The sequence below is a fragment of the Hetaerina americana genome, unplaced genomic scaffold (genome assembly GCF_022747635.1).
Source record: "Hetaerina americana unplaced genomic scaffold, ioHetAmer1.1.p SCAF_7, whole genome shotgun sequence".
Classification (NCBI taxonomy): domain Eukaryota; kingdom Metazoa; phylum Arthropoda; class Insecta; order Odonata; family Calopterygidae; genus Hetaerina; species Hetaerina americana.
Window position 1 is genome coordinate 53,658,247 of NW_027287316.1, and position 22,178 is coordinate 53,680,424.

At 38.8% G+C, this 22,178-nt stretch overlaps 1 protein-coding gene across 1 annotated transcript in view; it reads right to left on the reverse strand.

The window, feature by feature from the left end:
- Proc-R (Proctolin receptor) overlaps positions 1 to 22,178 on the reverse strand; it is a 693,100-nt gene that overhangs the window by 231,251 nt on the left and 439,671 nt on the right. The window contains exon 6 of the mRNA XM_071594784.1: positions 532 to 643. The gene's annotated coding sequence lies outside the window, so the exon portion shown is untranslated. The remainder of the gene's footprint in view (positions 1 to 531; positions 644 to 22,178) is intronic.

The window sequence follows — 22,178 nt, forward strand, 5'->3', positions numbered from 1 at the left end:
ATAATGAAATCCCCCATATATATACACGATAAATGCTTCATTTATCTTCCTAACCATGGCTAAAAACCCTTCCACTCAACACACGCATCAATTTATTAGTTGGGTACATAAGCGTAAGCTAAACTAAATTATATATGAAAATCCCTTCGGGATCACCCTGGATAATGACTTTGTTAGGGTAATATGTTGACTTCTGACGATGCTTAATGTCACAAGAAACGTGAAAGGAAACATTGGAGATACTCATATGAAATATTTAAATATTTTAATCAAATTTTTGACGAGTGTGTTGATCATGCAGTGAACAAAATTGGATAAGTCGAGAGATATCGCATATACACTACTCTAGTGGACAGCAATTTCACTGCTGTGACGAGGAGCAAAGTTTACAAGCTACTGGCACTTAGTCTGAAGACATGCTTTTGAAATTACTATTGACGTAAAAAGTAAGGTGAGTCGGGTTAAGAGGAAAGTTAGTATCTTGAGCTAGAATTTTGCACAGGGACCAGTCCCTGCAGCAACTTTACTCACTTTATTGCGTTCAGCAGGAGATGAGTATATGAGGGCAGGACACCACTTCATCCAGGAGAGGTGACGAGCCGGATGCAGAGATGGAAATGTTTTACTATCCTGAGACCACGTTCTGGGGGAACAAAGAATACAAATAAGCATTAATGCTGCTTGAAGAATTATGATCAGTAGCATCCAAAATAATATATTAATTTCAATACAACCGTCAATTTAGACCTAATATTAGGCGTTTAAATTTTTCTGGGTAACCTTTCATTAAATATTTTGAATCTCGAATGAATACCATGTATGCCATTCGCCCCCTATTACCTGCTAACAGCGCTCCCATCCGTTGGATTGACAGGGATAGCTTTATCAAAATGACTACCAGATTCATCAACGTTAACCTTAAACTCCAATTTCGTTAAAAATCGACGTCTGTTGTCAGAGTTATTTCCGTCAGACTAAGATACCATTCAATCATGGTGGTTTAAAAAATCTCAAAAATGCCATGACGAAATCGAATTTTCTTTAATGGATTCCTCCCACTCCTGAGAAGATGAAGGCCTGACAGAAACTTAAATGTTTGATGATGTATTGGCATGACTATAGCAACAATTCTGACAGTCCAAATTCGCATAAACCTATTTAGTAGAGAATTTTTCTGAGTGACATCACATCATAACTCAAAAATGTAGCCTTATACCACCCAATATATTTTAAAAGTACACATTTCAGGAAAAGCGTATCAATATTTTGCTTATCAACAGAAACGGAAGTCAAAGCGAGTACCCTAACAACCAAATGGAATTCCAACTAAGCCCCTGATTTCCCATGAATAATTAAATATTAGAAAAATGAAATTGAAATGCAAGCTATTTTAAAGTCTTCCCTTCGTAGCAAATACGAGTATGGTATGGCCTTCCATTACAATTTATTGCATAAAATTAAGAATGACAAGATATTTAAAACTATACAAACTTGAAAGATTGAAACTAAACGAAAGTTAACAAACATAACTCAAAATTTTTGGTAACCGTTTAGATAAGTAAGGATAAACTGCATCAAACATCCGGACACGTATCAAGAATGTAGCCGACGTGAAATATCTTCGACAATTAAAACCCTTATTAATTATTCCTAAGCTTCAATTTTAGCGTATTATAAGAGGATATTCATCAGCACTTATTCTATTGCACCCTACGATATTTCCGTATGCACATATTACAATATAACTTTACTGCGAACTCTATCCTTCTACGTTGGGCAGTGCTTCATATCCCTCAACGTCCACATCAACAATCATATCATGCAAATATTCCACATTAGTCCCTTTACCATTGCCTAAACATGCCTCCCTCAATAATGTTTCAGTCAACAATTGTTTCAATATGTCTTATTGCCTCCATCCCTCTCCAGACATCCCGCTCAAAATCAAAACCCTCGAGTCGGCATTTATCTGGCTCATGGGAGCCAGGTCAGATGTGAGTTAATGAGTTGTCGAAAGAGAAAAATGCTGTTACACTCTCAAAATTAAATGGCCAACGTAAGAGAGAGGGAATCGAAGTGAACAACGGTAACAACGGAATACATTTTTAACTGGGGCTGGGATGGCTCATAACAAATTAAAATTTAAAAAGACGCACCTAAAATAGAAAAGTTGAAAACATTAATGTCCTGTGAACGAATTTCAAAGCATTACGGATGTCTTTTTGGTGCTAATTTAGGGAAAGATTCTTACAAATTTTCTCCTATCTCGGAAGCATTATGTATGTAGCGGCTTATGCATACTCATGGATTCGTGGATAATGGGTTGGCAGAGGCCTTGAGCGATAAGGATTGTAGCGATATGGACTCTTTAAGGTTTCTCTTGAAGGACGTAGGCTCGGTGGATGTTTGTAAAATACATAGATGATGGTAGATTAGTCCAATACTACCTACGCAAGATTTTATATTAAAGACCAACGCCTCAAGAAACGAGTGGCATACTTTTTCTGTTCACGTTTTAGATGCCTTAGTTGGGAAGTTAGAAAGGTGCTGATTTCAAACAGAAAAATGTTTTCTTGACCGGGTCTTGAACCACGGACCTTCTACTTCCTGGGCCGATGATACCCTATTAACTACCTCTATTCTATCCCTTTTCCCAAAATCTATATCCGCGAGAATATATATATATATATATATATAAATAAATATGTATATATTATATAATATATATATATATATATATTCTATATCAGGAGGAATATATGTATATATAAAAATATAAATAAATATATTTATAGATATATTCTTTGTGTTTAAAAAAAATTATATATATATATACTATATATATATATATATATATATATAAACACATAGAAACACAAAGAAAGGACACTCACATGTGCAGTTTGACGTTTCGGATATCAAAACTACATATGTGAGTGTTCTTTCTTTGGGTTTATATGTTTTAAAAATCTATATCAGTGTTTTTATATATTTGTGCGTCACCAAAGAGCGTTCTATTTCGAATATATATATATATATATAAGAATTTAAGATTCTACTTCAACTTCCCTTCTAGAAAATATTTGAATCATACATTCATTTATCTATTTCATTATTGTCTTACTTTAAGCATAAATACGTCTTTATGCACTCGCATAATGATATAAATGCATACTATTTTAAGCCTTAATAATTTTCCTTCGCTTAAATTTTTATCATTTAAACGGAAACTGGCGACAGGGAATGCCTTGGTCACGCGATTTCAACGTACATAGTGGAACTAATAACGCAACTTAGCGTAATTAATCAAAATATAACATTCTATTTGCATTTGAGAAAATGTTTCATTTTGATGAGCTGGTTTTTTGCAAACATATTCAAATAGACGGCACACCCAATGCTTAAAATGTGAAATTCCCTTAATAGTTTACAATTGGAACTCTTTAAGTATCGCATTCAAGCTGATTTTACAGAGGCAAAAAACCCTTTGCGGAAAGAAGAGAGGCCGTCTAACAAAAGGAGCAAAAAATTACGATTTTCGTACAACTGGATACGCTGGAACATACGAGCATACGAGAGTCTTCGTTACCTTCCAAATTCACTACCGCCGTTTCTTATCTTCCGTGTAAACCGCCACAAAACTGCAATAACCTTTCCGGGGAAACATTCCGGATGCGCCACTGACTAAAACTGACCTATCGTGAGGCATGTATTTACAACGCACGCGGTCTTTCACATTTCCTTGCCTTCCCCAAAATAATCCGTATTCTGCCATGAAAAAATGCTCCGATCCCACAGAGGGATATATATATATATATATATATATATATACACATTTACATATATATATATATATATATATATATATATATATATATATATATCAAGTACTCGGTATATGTGAGGGAGGGAAAAATATGGATCCGTACGCCGAAGAGCAATTTTCATTCAACGACCTCGCGAAAATTACGAGGCGGAATAGAAGTGAGTGCATTCGAAAAAGGGGCACTTGGCAAAAGAAGACCTATCGTACCCCCGGGAAGAATATCGTTTCGAATCAGAGGAATGGGATGGGGAACTAAGATTTAAAAAACACATCAAAATAGGGAACGGAAGGTTGTAAGCCTGGAAGATATTCTTGGTCTGAAGCAGGATAAGGTGCCAACCCGGGAAGAAAAAAATCTGAATTATTCAAAAACGAAATAATTTCCATGGCAAGCAGCCTTTGGTAGGTGAAGGGGCGGGGAAGGGGGTGTGTGGGGGAGTAAACATGGGATTCCAGGTGTAGGGGTTGGAAGTGTCGGAAGTCTGAAAGGGTGTAACTCCATTCCTCCGCGTAATTCCGAAGTCTGAAATTGGGAATACCGATCGGGTTCCTGGGGTGCCCTGGGATTTGGAAGGGGAGGACTTTCCTAGGGTTAAATAAAAGAACGGATTGTTTAGCATACGATCCCGCGCGATAGTATGAGTCCGCGCTCGAGCGAGGCATTAATTCAGGACTTGTGGGCGAAACGCGAGAATATTATCGAACTCTGGGAAACTTCCCCGAAGGAAACTGGTAGAAGGAAGTGTTAGCGTTCTTTCACGGTAACGAGTAATGATACCAGCATCCGTATTTCTTGATCGTTTCTTAACCTCAACCTAGGGTCCCTGGCCTTGTGGTCTTGTGTGGTGGCCAGTTTCAACGGAAGTACGTAGGCTCTCATTACCATCCACCACGGAAAGAATAAAATATCCTTTTCTTTGGCTCCTAATCCTTATAGAACAAAATATTGTTTCCAAAGTGTGCAAATTGTTGACCAAAATAAAGAATTTTGGTTGGAAGAAAGAGCAGAAATAATTTATGCTAACAATAGTAATAGACACTGTTAATACATTTGCTGGCGTATGCGCACATTTTCCCATAGCCTGTATAAACTTAAAGTAACTAACATCCGCAATAAATGTTGCTCTGGTTTCGTATAATTCATAACAGAATGAGCAAAACTACATCTACATCTACATAATACCCCGCAAGCCGCCGCAAGGGCGTGTGGCGGGGGGTGTTAGGTCACCAACCGTAAAAAAGAAAAATACCACATGCAAAAAAAAAAACACGGAAAATTACACCCACAGCAGCGCACACACTCATGCAAAAATCCCTTCATCCAATACTCATGCAAACACATACACCGCAAAACAACTAAAAAACTGCACCCCATGATGCAGCACGAAAGACATTCTACAACACGGAAGCCAGGACACAACAAGCAAGAAATTGAAACATCACTATCACATGAAAATGCACCACGAAACACTCGACCCCCAAAGAGTCTCTAATTGGCAGGGAATGCGACCCAACGTTGCAGGTAGCAGGAATTTGCCCCCGCGGAGAGGGACGAGGGATTGAAAGGGAAACTTAAAAACAGATGAACAGAACATGAATGAGGTCATTCGGAAAGAATGGGTTATTATAGCAAAACACATAAGGTTAGTGGAAGAGCATGCATTTAAATACAACTAATTATTTTTTAGACGCTGAGGGTGGCAAGTGGAATTTTTGCTATCTATAACCCTGCAGTTGCTATCCCGTATTGTCCGTGGGAAGAAGGAGTCCTTGAGTCGGCTAGTTCTGGCATCTATTTCCCGAATTTTATATGCATGATCCAAGCGACTAATGTATGTAGGAGTACGAATAATTTGCGAGACCTCGGTGCTGAAACATGCGGATGTAAATTTATTTAATAATTTCAATCTTGCATTGAATCGTCTCTCAGCCAATGATTCCCACCCCAAATCCATGAGCATTTCGGTGACGCTTTGCGTTTTATCGTAGGAATTTTTTACAAAACGGGCTGCCCGGCGTTGAACCTTCTCAATTTCCCGAATGAGACCTTTTTCACTCGGATCCCACACGCTGCATGCGTATTCTAAATGAGGCCTTACAAGAGCGTGGTAACAACGTTCCTTGACCTTCGAGTCACTTTTGCCGACAATGCGTCTAATGAATCCCAATTTTTTATATGCTTGACCGCAGACTTTACGTATGTGAGTCCCCCAAGTTAAGTCTTTTGTGAATGTGACACCTAGGTATTTCACCGTATCAACTACTGCTAGGTCACCTCCAGCTAATTTGTAAGCAAATCCCGTTGATCTTTTAAAGAAATTTACCACTGAACATTTATTATAATTTAGAGTCAATCCCCAGTTAGAACACCATTTAGTAATGCAATCTAAATCCTGCTCTAGAATAAAACGATCCTCATCCCCAGATATCTCCCGATAGATCACCGTGTCATCCGCGAACATCCTAATTTTACTTTTCACTTCGCGGTTCAAATCGTTAACAAAAATCAAGAAAAGCAACGGCCCGATCACACTTCCCTGAGGTACCCCCGACGTGACTCGAACGCTGTCGGAACTAGCGCCATCAAGGACTACCCTCTGTTCCCGCTCCGAAAGAAAATCTTTAACCCAACTTATGGTGCCCTTATTTATACCCGCGACCTTTAATTTATGAATGAGTTTACCATGTGGGACCTTATCAAATGCCTTTTGAAAATCTAAGAAGATGGCATCCACTTGCCTACCTCTCTCACCCGATAAAAGTAAATCATGTGTAAATAATCCTAATTGGGTTTCGCAGGAGCGAGTTTTCCTGAATCCGTGTTGATTGTCACTTAAAAAGTTAATATTGTCAAGGTGTCTCATTATTGAACTGACAATTATGTGCTCTAAGATTTTGCAACAGATAGAAGTGAGAGATATAGGTCTGTAATTACTGGGATCCTCCCTGTCACCACCTTTAAAAATAGGCGTTATTTGCGCGGTTTTCCAAATCTTAGGTACTTTGCACTCTGTGAGGGATTTGTTAAATATAAATTCAAGGTATGGGGCAATGTTTGGAGCTAAATGTTTTAGCACCCTAGCTGGTATATTTTCGGGACCCGGGGATTTGTTGGGTTTAATCTCGTTAAGCAATTTTAGAATTCCTTGTTGGTCCACTGTTATTTTTTCCATGGGTGGAGTATGTATTGTTTCTTGGAGATATGCGGTGGCAACATCATTCGAGAAAACGCTTTGGAAGAATGAATTTAAGATGTTAGCTTTACCCTCACTGTCTGTATGAATTATATTGCTACAATCCCTTAAGCAAGCCACGGTTTGTTTACTCCCATTTACTTCCCTAACATATGACCAGAAAGCTTTGGGGTCAGTGTCCAAGTGCTCGCAAAGTACTTTGCGTTTAAAGTCCAGTAAAGCGCTACGTAATTGTGTTTTGGTTTCAATTTTGGAGGATCTATATGTGTCCCATAATTGTTTATTCTCAGGGGATGATGTGTTCACGCCTGCCCTCTTTACCCTAGAGTGTAGCATTCTCTGCTTTCGAAGGGCTTTTCTAACGTCTTTATTGTACCACCTGGGGTCGCGATTTGCTTTAACGTATTTTATAGGTATGAAATCTACGATTCCTTTTTGCATGATATTGACAAATTCTGTCCAAGTTTCTTCCACGTTGACATGACTTAAGCGGGTTTTGAACTCGGGTAGTGAAGAGTTTAATTGATTGGCAAAGGATTCAAAGTCTGCTTTATGGTAATTATAAATTTTTCTTTTTGGTTTAATGATCTTTTTTATTTCTATGTCCAAGTGGACATTAATTGCTTTATGGTCACTCAAGCCCTCATCATGTCACTCAAGCCCTCAAACTATGTCAAATAGTGATAGCAAATACTGCAAATTTAATCAAATTTTGAGGGCTACATTCTCAAATATTCTTCAAAATGTTTTTACCTTTTTATTTTGCGAGTAAAAATATCTTTTCGAAAGATCTACAATGAAATGGTTCAAATGTAAAAAAATATATGTGTTTGTATTTTTGCTACAGTTAATAAAGATTTTACGCATTAATAATTTACAGATTGACACCTTTTCGGCGTTTTAGTATATAAAAACGTTTATGGAGAAGGTGGAAGGGTGCGGACCCCAAGTAGATTACAAGGTCTGTGGTCCAATTCCCAATTGACGAAACGTTTTCCCTACTAGCAATTTGCACACTCTCACCTATAACACTAACAGTTTGCCCCTCTGTCGTTTGTCTGTTTATATCCTTTTCTCCACAAACTATACATTAATATGTTTTCGCTGTATGGCAGGTTTTTATATGAAATTTATGTTGGTGTGTGAACACCAAAAATGGCACGCATTTGCTTTCTTGTGTTACATGTTAATAATTTTTCTTCACATAGATTTGCGTCTTCACTTCTTAGAGCAATTTCTTCAAATTATAAATATATATGTATGTATACATGTGCATAATATACAGGGTTCGTCCGGAAAATAAGTGTACTGATTTTTTCCCGCCGCTCCAGGCGCGCCCAGCACCGCTCTGACGGGCTGCGATTGGAGGGGGGTATGTTGGCGAGCGACGCTGAAAAAGGCAGTCGGCTCTGAGCTGTGGTGTAGTGAGGAGCTCTGTTAACGCGAACCTCCACGCTCGACCCACGTCACGGAACGCGATGCCGAAGCAGCGTTATTCCATCAAATTTGCGGTAAAGCTTGGGAAATCGTCTACCGAAACTGTCGGTATGATTAACCAGGCTTACGGGGAGTCAGCCATGTCCAGAAACATGATCTTTCGGTGGCACAAGATGTTCGTGGAGGGCAGAGAAGAGGTCGACGACGAACCACGGCCTGGACGCCCATCAACGACACTCACCGACGAAAATGTGCGAAAAGTTCGCGATGTACAGAACTCTGATCGTCGTCTTAGTGTTCGGATGATAGCAGAGCAGTGTAATGTGCCAAAAACAATAGTGCACGAGTCGCCCGCGACCGGCCAGCGAGCAAAAACATCTGGCGGCTGCATCAGACAATGCGCCGTCTCACACCGCGCTTGTCGTGTCGGACTTCTTGGTCAAGCACGGCGTGGCAACGCTGCCGCACCCGCCCTACAGCCCGGACTTGGCGCCACCGGACTTCTTTCTGTTCTCGAAGATAAAGAGGAGTTTGAAAGGAACGCGATACGGGACTTTGGACGCCGTCAAAGAGGCCGTGACGACGTGTCTTCGAGAGGTTCCCGATGATGCCTTCGCGGGAGCGTTCCAGGAATGGGAACGCCGCTGGAACAAGTGTATCGACTCACAAGGGTCCTATTTTGAGGAATATTAGCTTAAGATATGTGAAAGTGTAATAAATTTTTTTTCCTGAGCTCAGTACACTTCGTCAGTCTTCCTTGAATGCTCGTAGAGGGTTGACGTGTTTAGCGGTCGCTCCGTCCCACTTTCACTCCCAGACAATACTCGCTGCTGCAATGCCTCCCAAGGTCAACCATAACGGACCAAAGGACGATCATTCCCATGACCACGCCGAGTTAAAGTCCATGCTGGAAACAATAAACAAAACCATGGCGAGTTTCCAAGAAGAGCTGGAAACTGCAAAGAAGGACGGCTCCGAAGAAAAGATGGTGAAAATTACGTCGCTCGAAGAAAGATTTATCAGCTTTCGAAATGGAATCAACGGAGACCTAAAGCATCTTTCTGAAAGGTTGAAGGACATTGAAGAACGCGTCTCCAGGTTTGACTACCGCCTCGATGATCTTGAGCAGTACTCGAGAAGAAATTGTCTTCTTATACATGGGATCAATGAAGAAAAAGGTGAGAACTGTTTGCGTGTAGCCACAGATTTCTTCATTAATAAATTAAAGGTAAGCGTGAACCCCATGTCCCTTGACCGAAGCCACAGGATAGGTCCATTTAAGGAATCCCACAAGTATCCTCGACCCATCATCGTAAAGTTTATCTCCTATCAAGATAGGGATCAAGTGTGGAGGGCAAAAAGAAACCTAAAAGCGAGCGGGTTTCTCATAACAGAGTCACTCACAGCCACTAGGAAGCGTCTGCTACTTGCCGCCAAAGATCTCGCCGGGCCGAAGAACGTATGGACACAAGATGGTAAAATAACTATTTTAAAACCTGATGGCTCCAGGATTTATGTATCAAATGAAGGAGACCTGCAGCAGGCGAGTGTTGATTATAACTCTCGCAATATTTCATCGAGGAGCGGACGCCGCTAACCCAGTGTGTGAATTGCCTTGAAGGCATACTTGCCTACCACGAGCATTTTTGACCAACCGCTTGCAGATAGATTAAAATAATTAAATACAGTGATTTGTGACTTGCCAGTGCTCTCTCTACTACCGCGAACACATTCCCTCATAGTACCTTACCGCGCCGCACTCTTACCTTTTGGTACTCGAAATTCCTGCCTTCCGTGCTTTGTGCCTCTACATTCTCGTCGCCCACTCTCCGGAAATTGCTCCTGATCTGCCTTCTTTCATTCTGTGATAGTGACTTCCCACCACATCTTACTCCTGCATCTCTAACCTTCTATACCCTGTTGCTGCTTGATCCAGCTCACCTGTTCCTGATCTACGTTGCGAAGTCATCAAGTGAAAAGTGATTTAGTGTCAGTGCCCAGTGCTTTTCCCCTAGTTGTCTTAAATAGTGCCTCCCTTTTAAATAGTGTCTTATATTCTTTTTCCCATTTGAATAATCATCCCGTAGTGCTGTGTTTAGAAGTAATTTAGTGAAAATTTATTTAGTGTCAGTGCGTAATGCTTTTCCCATATCTCACTTGATAGTGCCTTCCTTTCAATTGAGTTTGCAGGATCTTTATTTACTTGTTTCCTGCAATTGTTTAGTCTTTGCGTAGTGCAGTGCTTAGCGCCTATCCCATCTAGTGCTTTTCTGAACAATCTCGTAGACTACCTTAACAAATACAGTGTATCGCTATTAACGTACCAATGCTTTTAATCTTGTAAATACTTAGATCTTTAATATTTTTAATTCTTTCCTCTTATGCTTCTGCTTGTGTTAATCTAGATAGCTTCGCTATTTCCAGTATTTATCTAAGAAGTATGATGAACCCCTCTTTTGGCTCTCAGGTTCCTAAAAACATAACTTCCCAGTCGTCACCCGTAAGCCATTACGCCTTCCCAAATTCCCAAACTCATTATCGCATACCCACTACCTTACCCCCACGGCAGGACACCCTCGGCCATACCCCGCCAGTAACACCATCACCGCAGGATGCTCTCCCACTCCTTTCCACTCAAAATACCTTGACCCCCACAGGTAACATCGCTAATCCTTGTCCCTCATACACGACTGAATTCCCTGATAATGACCTTGTGTCATTACATTTTACCCAGCTACCCACAAAATACCGGTTCGGATTTTCCCAAACCTTTTCGCCCTTAGACCCTTTTGCACCAGAATTCTTCCCTAAAAGCCACCACAGATCCCTAAATCCTCTGGCACCGGAATTCGTCTCTTTCCAACTTGAAGGTAAAAATACGTCTCGAAGACTTTCCTCTGCAACCATTGATCTACGTGAACGATACGTGGCTCCAAGTAAATTCTTTAACAATCAATTAACCTTATGCAGCATTTTTAGATCTCACCCTCGTTCTTTTCAAATAATTTACCTCAACGCCCAAAGTCTCTCTGCGCACCTTGACGAATTGTGTCAACTTCTACCTGACAACGACGTTCATGCAATTTCCATCGCTGAGACTTGGCTTAAGCCTCATATGCCTACCTCATCCATCGACATTCCTGGCTACAACTTCTATCGACATGATCGTATCGGCAAGGGTGGTGGAGGCGTAGGTGTCTACGTGAGAAAAGATCTCTCATTCAAAATTATATCAAAAAGTTCTTCCGTTTACTGCAAAAGACCCGAGTTTGCATTCTTAGAGATAACCTTCAACCTACAAAAAATTCTTTTAGGCATAGTTTACCGCCCACCCAAGATAGGTTATTTTTCCGACTTGGAAGAAGCATTATCTTCCCTCATTCCGAACTATGACCATGTTATTATTACTGGTGACTTCAATGCCAACTTTCTTTCCTCAACTCATGACTCTAAAACAATTACTAACTCTATGTCATCCCTCGGTCTTAGTATACTTCCCCTAGAACCTACCCATCATACATCTTCATCAGCCACTTGGCTTGATGCAATAATTACTGCCAACCCTGACAAAATCACAACATATGGGCAACTTTCTGCCCCAGGAATATCCATGCATGATGTGTTATTTTTAACATACTCAGTTAGATGTCCTAAATTTAAGCAGAAATTCATTCTTACTCGCGATTTCAAGTCCATAGATGACAAATACCTGGTATCCGATGCGGCTACCATTCCATGGCAGTCTATAGAATTCATCAACGACATAGATAAAAAAGTAGAACTATTTAATACGTTCTTAAATGATCTAGGAGACAAACATGCACCGTTTAGAAAAATCCGACTGTCCAAACCACGCTCCCCTTGGATAACAGATGAAATAAAATACTTGATGCGTAGGCGTGACGCAGTATATAGCCTGTTTAAAAAACATAAAAACGAAAATGTATTCAATATCTACAAAAAACTGCGCAACAAAACTAAACAAGTCATTAGAAATTCCAAAATCAGATATGCCTTCCAAATATCTAAAGAGCCCCCGTCACATATTTGGAAAAGCTTGAAGTACCTTGGTGTTGGAAAAACTAAAAATCAACACTCCCTACCTGCTGACATTTCTCCAGACGACCTAAACCGTTTATTCACAACCCCACCGACGGAAATCGACTTTAATGCAAAAAATGAATACATATACAGTTTGCAAAATTCTGAACCAACTCCAGTTTCTGCTGGAAGCTCATTCAAAATTTCTCCCGTCACACAAATGGAAGTCCTCCAGGCCCTCAAAAAAATCAAGTCCTCCTCAGATGGAGCTGACGGAATTTCAGCTATTCTCATACAAAAGTTACTTCCCATTGTACTTCCTGTTTTAACTCATATCTTTAATTGGTCTATTTTAACTGAAACATATCCCTCCCTCTGGAAACGTGCCCTCGTCCGTCCCATCCCCAAAAAATCCACACCCACTAACATTGCTGAATACAGACCAATCAGCATCTTGCCTCCTTTATCAAAAGCATTCGAGAGACTCATTCACGAACAAATTTCAAAGTTTCTGAATGAAAATAACTTACTTGATCCTCTACAATCTGGCTTTCGGTCCTCTCACAGCACAGCTACCGCTCTCCTTAAAATAACAGATGACATCCGACTATCCATGGATCGCAAAGAGGTGACAATAATGACTCTCCTAGACTTTACCAAACCCTTCGACTCTATTGACAAAGATATTCTCTTAGCAAAACTTCAAAACCTGAATTTTTCTTCCTCGTCTTTACTGTGGATTCGCTCATACCTAAGTAACCGATTCCAAAGTGTCACTACACCTAATTCATCCTCTAACTGGCTTCAAATACACAGGGGTGTTCCACAAGGATCCATTCTTGGACCTTTGCTTTTTTCCCTGTATATAAACGATATTAGTAAATGCATTTTAAATTGCAATCATCACCTTTATGCCGATGATTTACAAATATATCACCATTCCCGCCTTCAAGACCTACCCACAATTATAAACGAAATTAATGCAGATCTGGCTGCTTTGTCACTATGGGGAATAAAAAATTTATTGAAAATAAACCCAATCAAAAGTCAGTCCATCATAATTGGATACCATAAAATACATTCTAAAATAAGTATTGATAAACTACCACCACTAAAATTGCAAGGATCTATCATACCATACCTAAGGACAGTAAATAATTTAGGCTTAACCATAAATGAAACATTATCTTGGACTGATCATGCAATTGCTATCTGCAGGAAAATTAACTCATCCCTGCATTCACTGAAAAGGTTAAAGCACATTGCTCCCCCCTCCTTAAAGATGCTTCTTGTGTCCACTCTTCTCATACCCCACTTTGATTACTGTGATGTAGTATACCAAGACCTTTCAGGCGAACTAAAAACCAAACTCCAGAAGACCCATAATTCCTGTGTGCGGTTCATATGTGATCTTAGGAAGTACGATCATATTTCCGACTCATTTAATAAAATATCCTGGTTAAAGCTAGAAGGCCGCAGGCATTTACATATTCTTTCACTTCTCTACGGAATACTTTCAAGGCACACCCCTAATTATCTATACAAAAACTTCCTCTTCATCAACTCAATCCACAACAGAAATACCAGGGGTAATAACAAACTTCTTGTCCCACACCATCGCACGGAAATCTATCACAAATCTTTTCATGTTACAGCATGCCGTCTGTGGAACTCTCTCCCAGACGACATAAAAAACTCTTCATCAACAACAACATTTAGAAGAGCACTTCACAAGTTCATTTTCCTCAGGTACTTAACTTAACCAGTATCCCTCCGTCATTCCACTCAGCTGTTATACAGATCACTGTGTCTACTTTGTTTTTTACCCTGCTTTTTGTTTTGTCATCTCAAGCGGTAGGAGTTTGCGTAATTATTTTTAGAAACATCACGCTTCTCATTACTCCGCATGTGTTGTCAATGTATTTAATTTCTCCATTTCAATTTCAGTAACTTAATAATATGTATACTCTGTAAAAATGATTGTTACAATGTACATGTATCTTTCCTCTAATTAATAGGGTTTTCGCAGGTTTTTCACACCCCCCTTCTCTTCGTGGGTGTTTTTCCTGCGTGGGTTTTTACTAGTTGAGCAATGCGACGCTCTCCCTAGCTTTTCCCACAAACCTCATTCTTTGCTCAGACTTTCCTCATTTTATTGTACTGTTGACTTCACTGTCATTTAATTTGAGTATATGTAGGTGTATTCTTAATTTATATATGTATATGTATGTATGTATGGGTGTGTATGTGCGCACTTATGTTTGTATTTATGTATGTGTATGAATGCATGTATGTATGTTTATGTGTGTATGTGTATGTGTGTGTGGATATGTATGTATATGTGTAGGTATGTGTATGAATATAGGTATGTATGTGTGTGTATGTGTATGTATGTGTATGTGTGTGTCTATATATATGTATATACTGTTTTCTTTTCGATGTGCAAATCTGTGTTAATGAATTGGTCTGTCTATATGTATTTATGTGTACATATGACTGTATTTATAAGTTTAATGGCTAATATAATATGTATATGACGATGGGTTAAATGGAAGAAGGGACCATTTGGTCTCAATTTCGCCCAAATAAAGACCACTATCTATCTATCTATCTATCTATCTATCTATCTATCTATCTACACTTATTTTCCGGACGAACCCTGTATATACATCATACATTTGTAAGTATATATATATATATATATATATATATATATATATATGTATATATATATATTTATATAAATATATTTATATATATATATATTTATATTATATATATATTTATATATATGTAATATCCTGCAGGTTTATATGTAATAATACGATTGAAAGAAATTTAATATACCATTTTGATGATGAACATTTTACCCTTTGAGGGCATCAGTGAAAATTAGGTAAGATCTTCCGACTAAATGAAGTAGGGCATTCTATGCTATAAAGTGCGTTCTCAAGGCAATGAATTTATGACGGCGATTCCAACCTTCCATCTCGCAAGCGGAACAATACCTTCGGCATTAATTTCCACGGGAAATGTCATGCAAAACCGTAGGCAGTTAAAATGCACACCCGCACGTCCGAATTCGGATGCAGGGAACAATGGCACGATGGACTCCACAAAGCTATTTATAATAGGAAGAGGTCGGCTCCTGTGACCTCAAGGTCCGACCTCAGGGGACGAACGTGAGGGAGGTTGAATAAGAGAGGTCGGCCTCATCGTCATCGGCGGAATTTCATATCGGGTCGTTTAAGTCCAACACCTTGACTCAAGACGAAGATGAAATTCCCGGATCTCCCGCCCATCATGACGCTAATCGAATTTTTACGAAATTAAGTCCCGGAAGTCTCCTGCTAAATTGATCGGCGGTATCATAAATGCCTGCATATATTAGACGAGGAATTCAGATAATATTTCCGCTAAGGAGGCTTCAGTATTGCCCAAGAGTAGTTCATTCTCTATGTTTTTAGGAATACATTTATTTGCCCGCAAAATAAGAAAACAGAGACAATATCGTCGTGGTAAATTCAATACATTATACTTTAACTAAACTTTAGGGAACAGAAAAGGCTTGACGTAAGACCTTTCGATAGGCACAGGACATCTTGGAAATTATTATGACACCAATTTATATCGGTAACTTCGGCCATCGGGATAAATAAGAAAGACAGGCACATCAGTTAAGGAGTCGTCATTGCCGCGCACGAGAAACAATCATTACAAAATCGATTCCAACCACCCAAATACTTGCATTTAAAGACATAAATTCAACTATTTAGTCAATTATTTCATAATGCGTATGAGCATGCATATGTGTACGCGTACCAGTGTTTTTGTCTATTTGCCAATAACATATTAGCATATGCTTGTATGAACATAATTATTAGCATCAGCATAATTGTGCATACATGTGGCTGGCACCCTACCGCCCTTACGGCGGCCGGATGAGTATTGTGGCAATGTGGGTGTAAAATGATTTAAACTATTCAAACACTCAAAAAGCCGACAATTTTAGAACAAACTCAACGATTAAACATTTTGAAAGTTATTGCCAAGATGTGGGAGGAAGGAAAGAATTTTATAGTTGGTTATGCTTATGTTACTTTAAGGTTTTATGGTTGTGGCCGAAGACAAGGAATATTAGGAGACTCACATTATCGAGGTTAATAATAAGGTAAGTCCGTGAAGTAAGTTACAATAAGGTTTTTATTTACTTTGGCGAACATAAGAAGCATAACTACTCTCTTATTTCTTATGATCTCAGCTCTCGTCCAGAATTAACTCCGCCATCCCAATTTTTGAAAGCCTTCATCATTATCTGCTATGCTCTAAATGAATTTTTTCACCTACTGCTTACCTTCCCACCACTATCCTTTACTATGTTTCGTCTGCCGTTCAAAAACACACGAAAAGCTTACAACAGCAAATAAAATGTAAACTATCCAGTAAAATTTGGGGGGATGGTCCAAAGTGGGCGTTCGCACATTTTACTGAATATAAACAATGAAAAACCGGGGTTTTTTCATTAAATCCAAATCGTTTCGTGGGATTTATGGACTTATTTTGAGTACTTTCCACTGTTTTTACCAGATCAGTGACAATTGTTGGAATTTAAAAAACACAACTTGCGTATGTTCAAACCTGCCCACAATATTCACCTGCTGTTCCTAATAGTAGTATTTAGGGGATGCGACCGACAGCTGAGGTCATTTGCGCCATAGGGGATAGACAGGAAAGGATTAAGGGTGGAGAGAAACCGGATGTCGGCATTAGCCTACTCTTTACGAAAGGCGCCAAGGGGTCCGCAGCTTAACGTCCCATCCGACGGACGGTGTGCTCACTCAAAGTGCCCTCCACAAAGCACCTCAAGTAGGGATCGAGATACCTCTGAAAAACATTCAACACCGCCGGGATTTGAACCCAGGCCCTCTAGGTGGGAAGCCAGTACGTTAGCCCCCACACCATCTCGATCCCCTTGCTGTTCCTTCTCCTTCATTTCTTTAAGGCGCGAAATTCGAGATTCAAGTTTTTTTACGGATGGGTTCATTTATAGGTCGGAAGGCATAAAAATTCAATACACACGAGTTTGAAATAGCATTTTCCTTTTCCACTGAAGTCTCGAATTTTTCAAGTTCCAATTTTGTCATAAGATATAAACGTAATAAAAACAATGCATAAAATACTAGGTATTCCAACATGTCCTGGAAATTGCAGTAATTACGTTAAGTATTCGTAATGCGAGACGCAAAATATTTCTAGGTGAAAAAATTGTGGTGTGAAAATATTATTATCCCCAGCATTCCCGTCTTTAAAGCGTTAAATATTTTAGTTATTAAGTGCATAGCATGCCTATGTTTTTTTCCAATAACTATTATAATAAAATCACTGCTTACACATGATATTTATTTAATCCCGTAATTTTTCGTAAATAATTTCGCCACACGCTCATACGTGTCATACCTAAATGTACCAACGCTAACAAGGAATATTTTTCATGAGGGACGAAACGGCTGAAACGGCGGCTGACTTCACGCATACAGATTTTTCAGAAGTCTGAGACGACAGCGCGTTTATTTGACGTCTAAGGGAATATTCGTTTGGAGAAACGAAGGAGCATTTACATACAAAGTAGATCTTGGTCTTCGGGAATTGGAAGGATGACATGCTAGCCGAGCAGTTAGAAACCTAAACCAACTTCAATCTCCACATATTCTCATATGCTTATACAGTCTTTCAATATACCAAAGCGTGAATATGTTAATACGGTGGACACTTCAATACTATGACTGATGAACTATCAAAAGGACGCAAGTACGATTATATTTATCATGTTTACCTTTATCTGATCTGTTTCAAAGTAGAGATAACTCGGTCATATGTTTTTTGTTTAAGAAGCATTGAGAGAAAGGGTTTATTTAGGAAGGATTTAGAGGAAGGGTTATAACGGGAAAGCCATGGGAGAATATGTCCAAGAAAGATTTTCAACATGAGGGAATAATTTGATTCTAGAAAAACCCCATGGAAATCAGCAACCAAAGTCATTCTTTAATTTGAAATTACTTTTATGGAGACATAATTTCAAAACAGAAATAATTAATTCAAAGGACTGTGAGAGATGACACGACATTTACTCCAAAGGGTTCTTCCGCGGATGTTTACCGAAATGCAGTGATGTTTTAGAGTAAAAAGCATTCCCCGGCCGGGGAAAATGACTTTTATGCTGTGAAATCGCTGTAATTCAGATATTACGGCGCATAAAATGATCTTTGATGCCCTCCCTTTAATTTGAATATATAGGGTTTATTATTATCATTAGAGTTTATATAAAATAAGCCATGGGATTTAGAGAAATTTCATTAAACCTTTTTCAACATATCAGATCATTTAATTTGTAACTGAGATTACTTATCAACTTTGTTTGTTTATTTATATATTACCTAATATAGCCAAAACCCAGCAAATATTCAAACATAAAGAAATTACATACGTACTTATGTATCGATTGAAAGTTTAAAAAAAATCACCTTTGTGTTTAGAAAGCTCCTTTCGTAATTAAAGCTGCCGGGATCTCGGGAGTTACGAAAACTCCGGAAAAAAATTCCACTAGGGAGGCCAGCAATGGTGACATGTGATTATTCCCATTAAAAATCGCAAGCCTGAAGTACCTGAACCCGAAAGAGAAACACGTTCAGAAAAATGGGAGACATCTGATGTGGAGTTAACGTGTCCATAAATAGGAATCAATGGAAAATAATATGATTAGAGGGAAAGAGTACATATGACTTCCCTTTAAAAGAAACGACATAAATTTCGTCCGCTAGAATATCGAGCTTTGATTTTTCGCCATTAATAAATTTTGATCATAACTTTAAACAAAATTCGGTGGTGACCGGTTAAACCCTTGCCTGCTTTTCCTGAGACATTGGGTTTGATTCTCTCCGTGATTAGAATGTGTCTACCCTGTAATCATACCCTGCCAATCCGGTGGGGTGACTTTAAAAAATTATTTTTTGACAAATCTAAACAATTTTTAACCAAATATACTTGTATCGTAATACACCGTTGGAAATTTCGTAAGAAAAAGCTCGCCAATTTGTTTTATTATTGAATTTATGACTGAAGAACACTAAAGACGTAGGAATAGGCACAAAATAGCTTAAGGACATCATGACGAAGGCGCAAATACAATACTCAAAGGGGATAATATTACAAGCGTTGAAGGAGTGAGAGAAAAACAGCGTGGCACCATCAGATCAAGTTGACTATTGGTATAAGGTTGACAGAAGAATAATAGAAGCCTTCAAAGCCGAGTGCTGTAGGGTGATGCTTTAGAATAAATGGACAAATAACGCGAGAAGGGAAGTTTACTGAAGGATAGCAGAGGGAAAGGAAATGTGGAGCACTAGAGAGAAGAAGAGGAACCAGATGGAGTGGGCACGCTTCGAGAGAAACGGATTTGTTAAGAGCTTAATACAAAGGAAAATATAAAGAAAGAGTCCTCGAGGGAGACCAAAGGACCAATGCGTAGTCCGAATAAAACAGGGCGGCGAATATGAGGCGGGAAATCCATCAGAGGAAAAACACTGGCTGGAGGAGAAGAGGGAGTTTCAGTCATACAATTTTCGGTTCGAATGATCAATGATGATATGACGCGGTGAGGCACAGTGGGAAATCCAGAATGTTTCCAAAGATAGAAGAAACTCTCGAATAGCCTAAGCCTTTTAAGCGACAAACCGGATAGGCTTATTGAATATTTAGCTACTCATTGTGGGTTATGTTGGAATCCTTTAATTTTGTAATAGTCTAATTGCAATGAAATAAGGACAATTTGCACTTTTCCACAGTTTATTTAACGTACGACGCGTTTCAACTCACAGAGTCATCATCAGGTACAAGACAAACTAAATAGTTTGTCTAAAACTAAACTATTTAGTTTGTCTTGTACCTGATGATGACTCTGTGAGTTGAAACGCGTCGTACGTTAAATAAACTGTGGAAAAGTGCAAATTGTCCTTATTTCATTATGATGAACTTCCACGACCTCAAGCCTGAATCTGTTGAACTTAGTCTAATTGCTCTCAAATGAAAATAAAATGCACACTCAATCGTGCGATCGTTAAATAAATCTATCACGATCTAGGACTTCCTTCTTACAACGACGTAGGAACAAATAGCCACTTGATCTTCAGGGAACAAAATAATAATAATCCTGAAAGGCTTAAACTTTCAATTAAACCTCACCTATTTTACGTGAAGTTTTGAGAAAATGAGTGAGTATATTGGAAATGAAAAGTTGTAACTTTGTGATTCCACTGCAAAGTTTTCAGTGGAATCACAAAGTTAATATTGATCATTTCAAATGTGAATCGATTCCATAAAGTTACGCCGGAAACCATCAATTGAGTGAGTATACTTCGAACACCGTATCTCGAGTAATTAGTTTAATCGAAATACTGAAACACATAAGTGTATGAAATTTTCACATGAATGTAACATTTTTAATGAGCTATTATATCCTACATATAAAAAGAGAAACGCCCATTGAGTTTTAAAGCACTAACAGCGATGACAAAGTTTTACAATTTGTCAATGAAATCGAAAGAAAGTAATTACAATTGTTACACATAATACCTAAACTCTAAGTAATATCTATCTTTTTCTATAAATTTCTATATACATATGCATAGAGATCTAATTAATATTAATATCTCATATTTATACGACACTATTTATATACTAACGGGTAAAAGAAGGTCAAAATCGTACCATGGATTTTGAGCGGAGGATTTATGACTCCCAATCTGAGTGATGCCTCAGAAAACTCGCTCCTAATGACGAAATTTTAGAAAACTAATTAAAATTGGAGCTCGAAAAGAACAGGTAAATGGACTCATCCCACCCCCGCATCTCCCGAAAGAATGAAAATCTGGATGCCCTGATCCGATGAACGCGTAACCTACGTGATTATTAAGAAATATCACTCAGGAAATTGAACTCATACAGATACATCCCTTGGCTTCCTGTCTCCGGGAATATTCATCGATCCTTTTATAAAAAAATAAGAATTGTAAAGTTTAATATTACCTCTAGGGAATTATTTATTACAATTAATATTAATGAAAACACATAGACTTATAAGAATAATTTCAGCGACGACCAAATGAAATGTCAATGCCATTTGCTACTATTTGCCGCGGAACCGCTCACCTAAATATTGAAAAATGTGAGAAAGAGCGGATTCGCTCTATTCGTGGAGAGCTTATGACCCATATCTCGACGTGTGACCTTGAAAGCAAGTGTGTCATGATCGAAACCCATGAGTGGTTGCTCTCAAGGATCCATGAGAATTCAGCTCGAGAAAACACTTCGCTTTTGAACGCACCTGGGATTTATCTACTCGTACTAGATATATCTCGGTGATGTCAGTCTCTATTGAGCAAGAGTTTCGATTAAGTTCACGCGAAGGGAATTACGCCTTGGATCAATTTTTTCTTTGATTAACATTAAGGTGCGTGAATTTTTTGAGGTCTCATATTCAGTTGAACTTCTGTCTCGGGGGAGTGTCATGGTAGTCTTTGTGCCGGAGGACTAACCGGGGGGAATGAAAGAAATTTTAATGGAGTGGCTTTTCACGCACTCTTTGGCAAGCGATACTTAAATACTGAAGTCAAAATTAAAAAAAC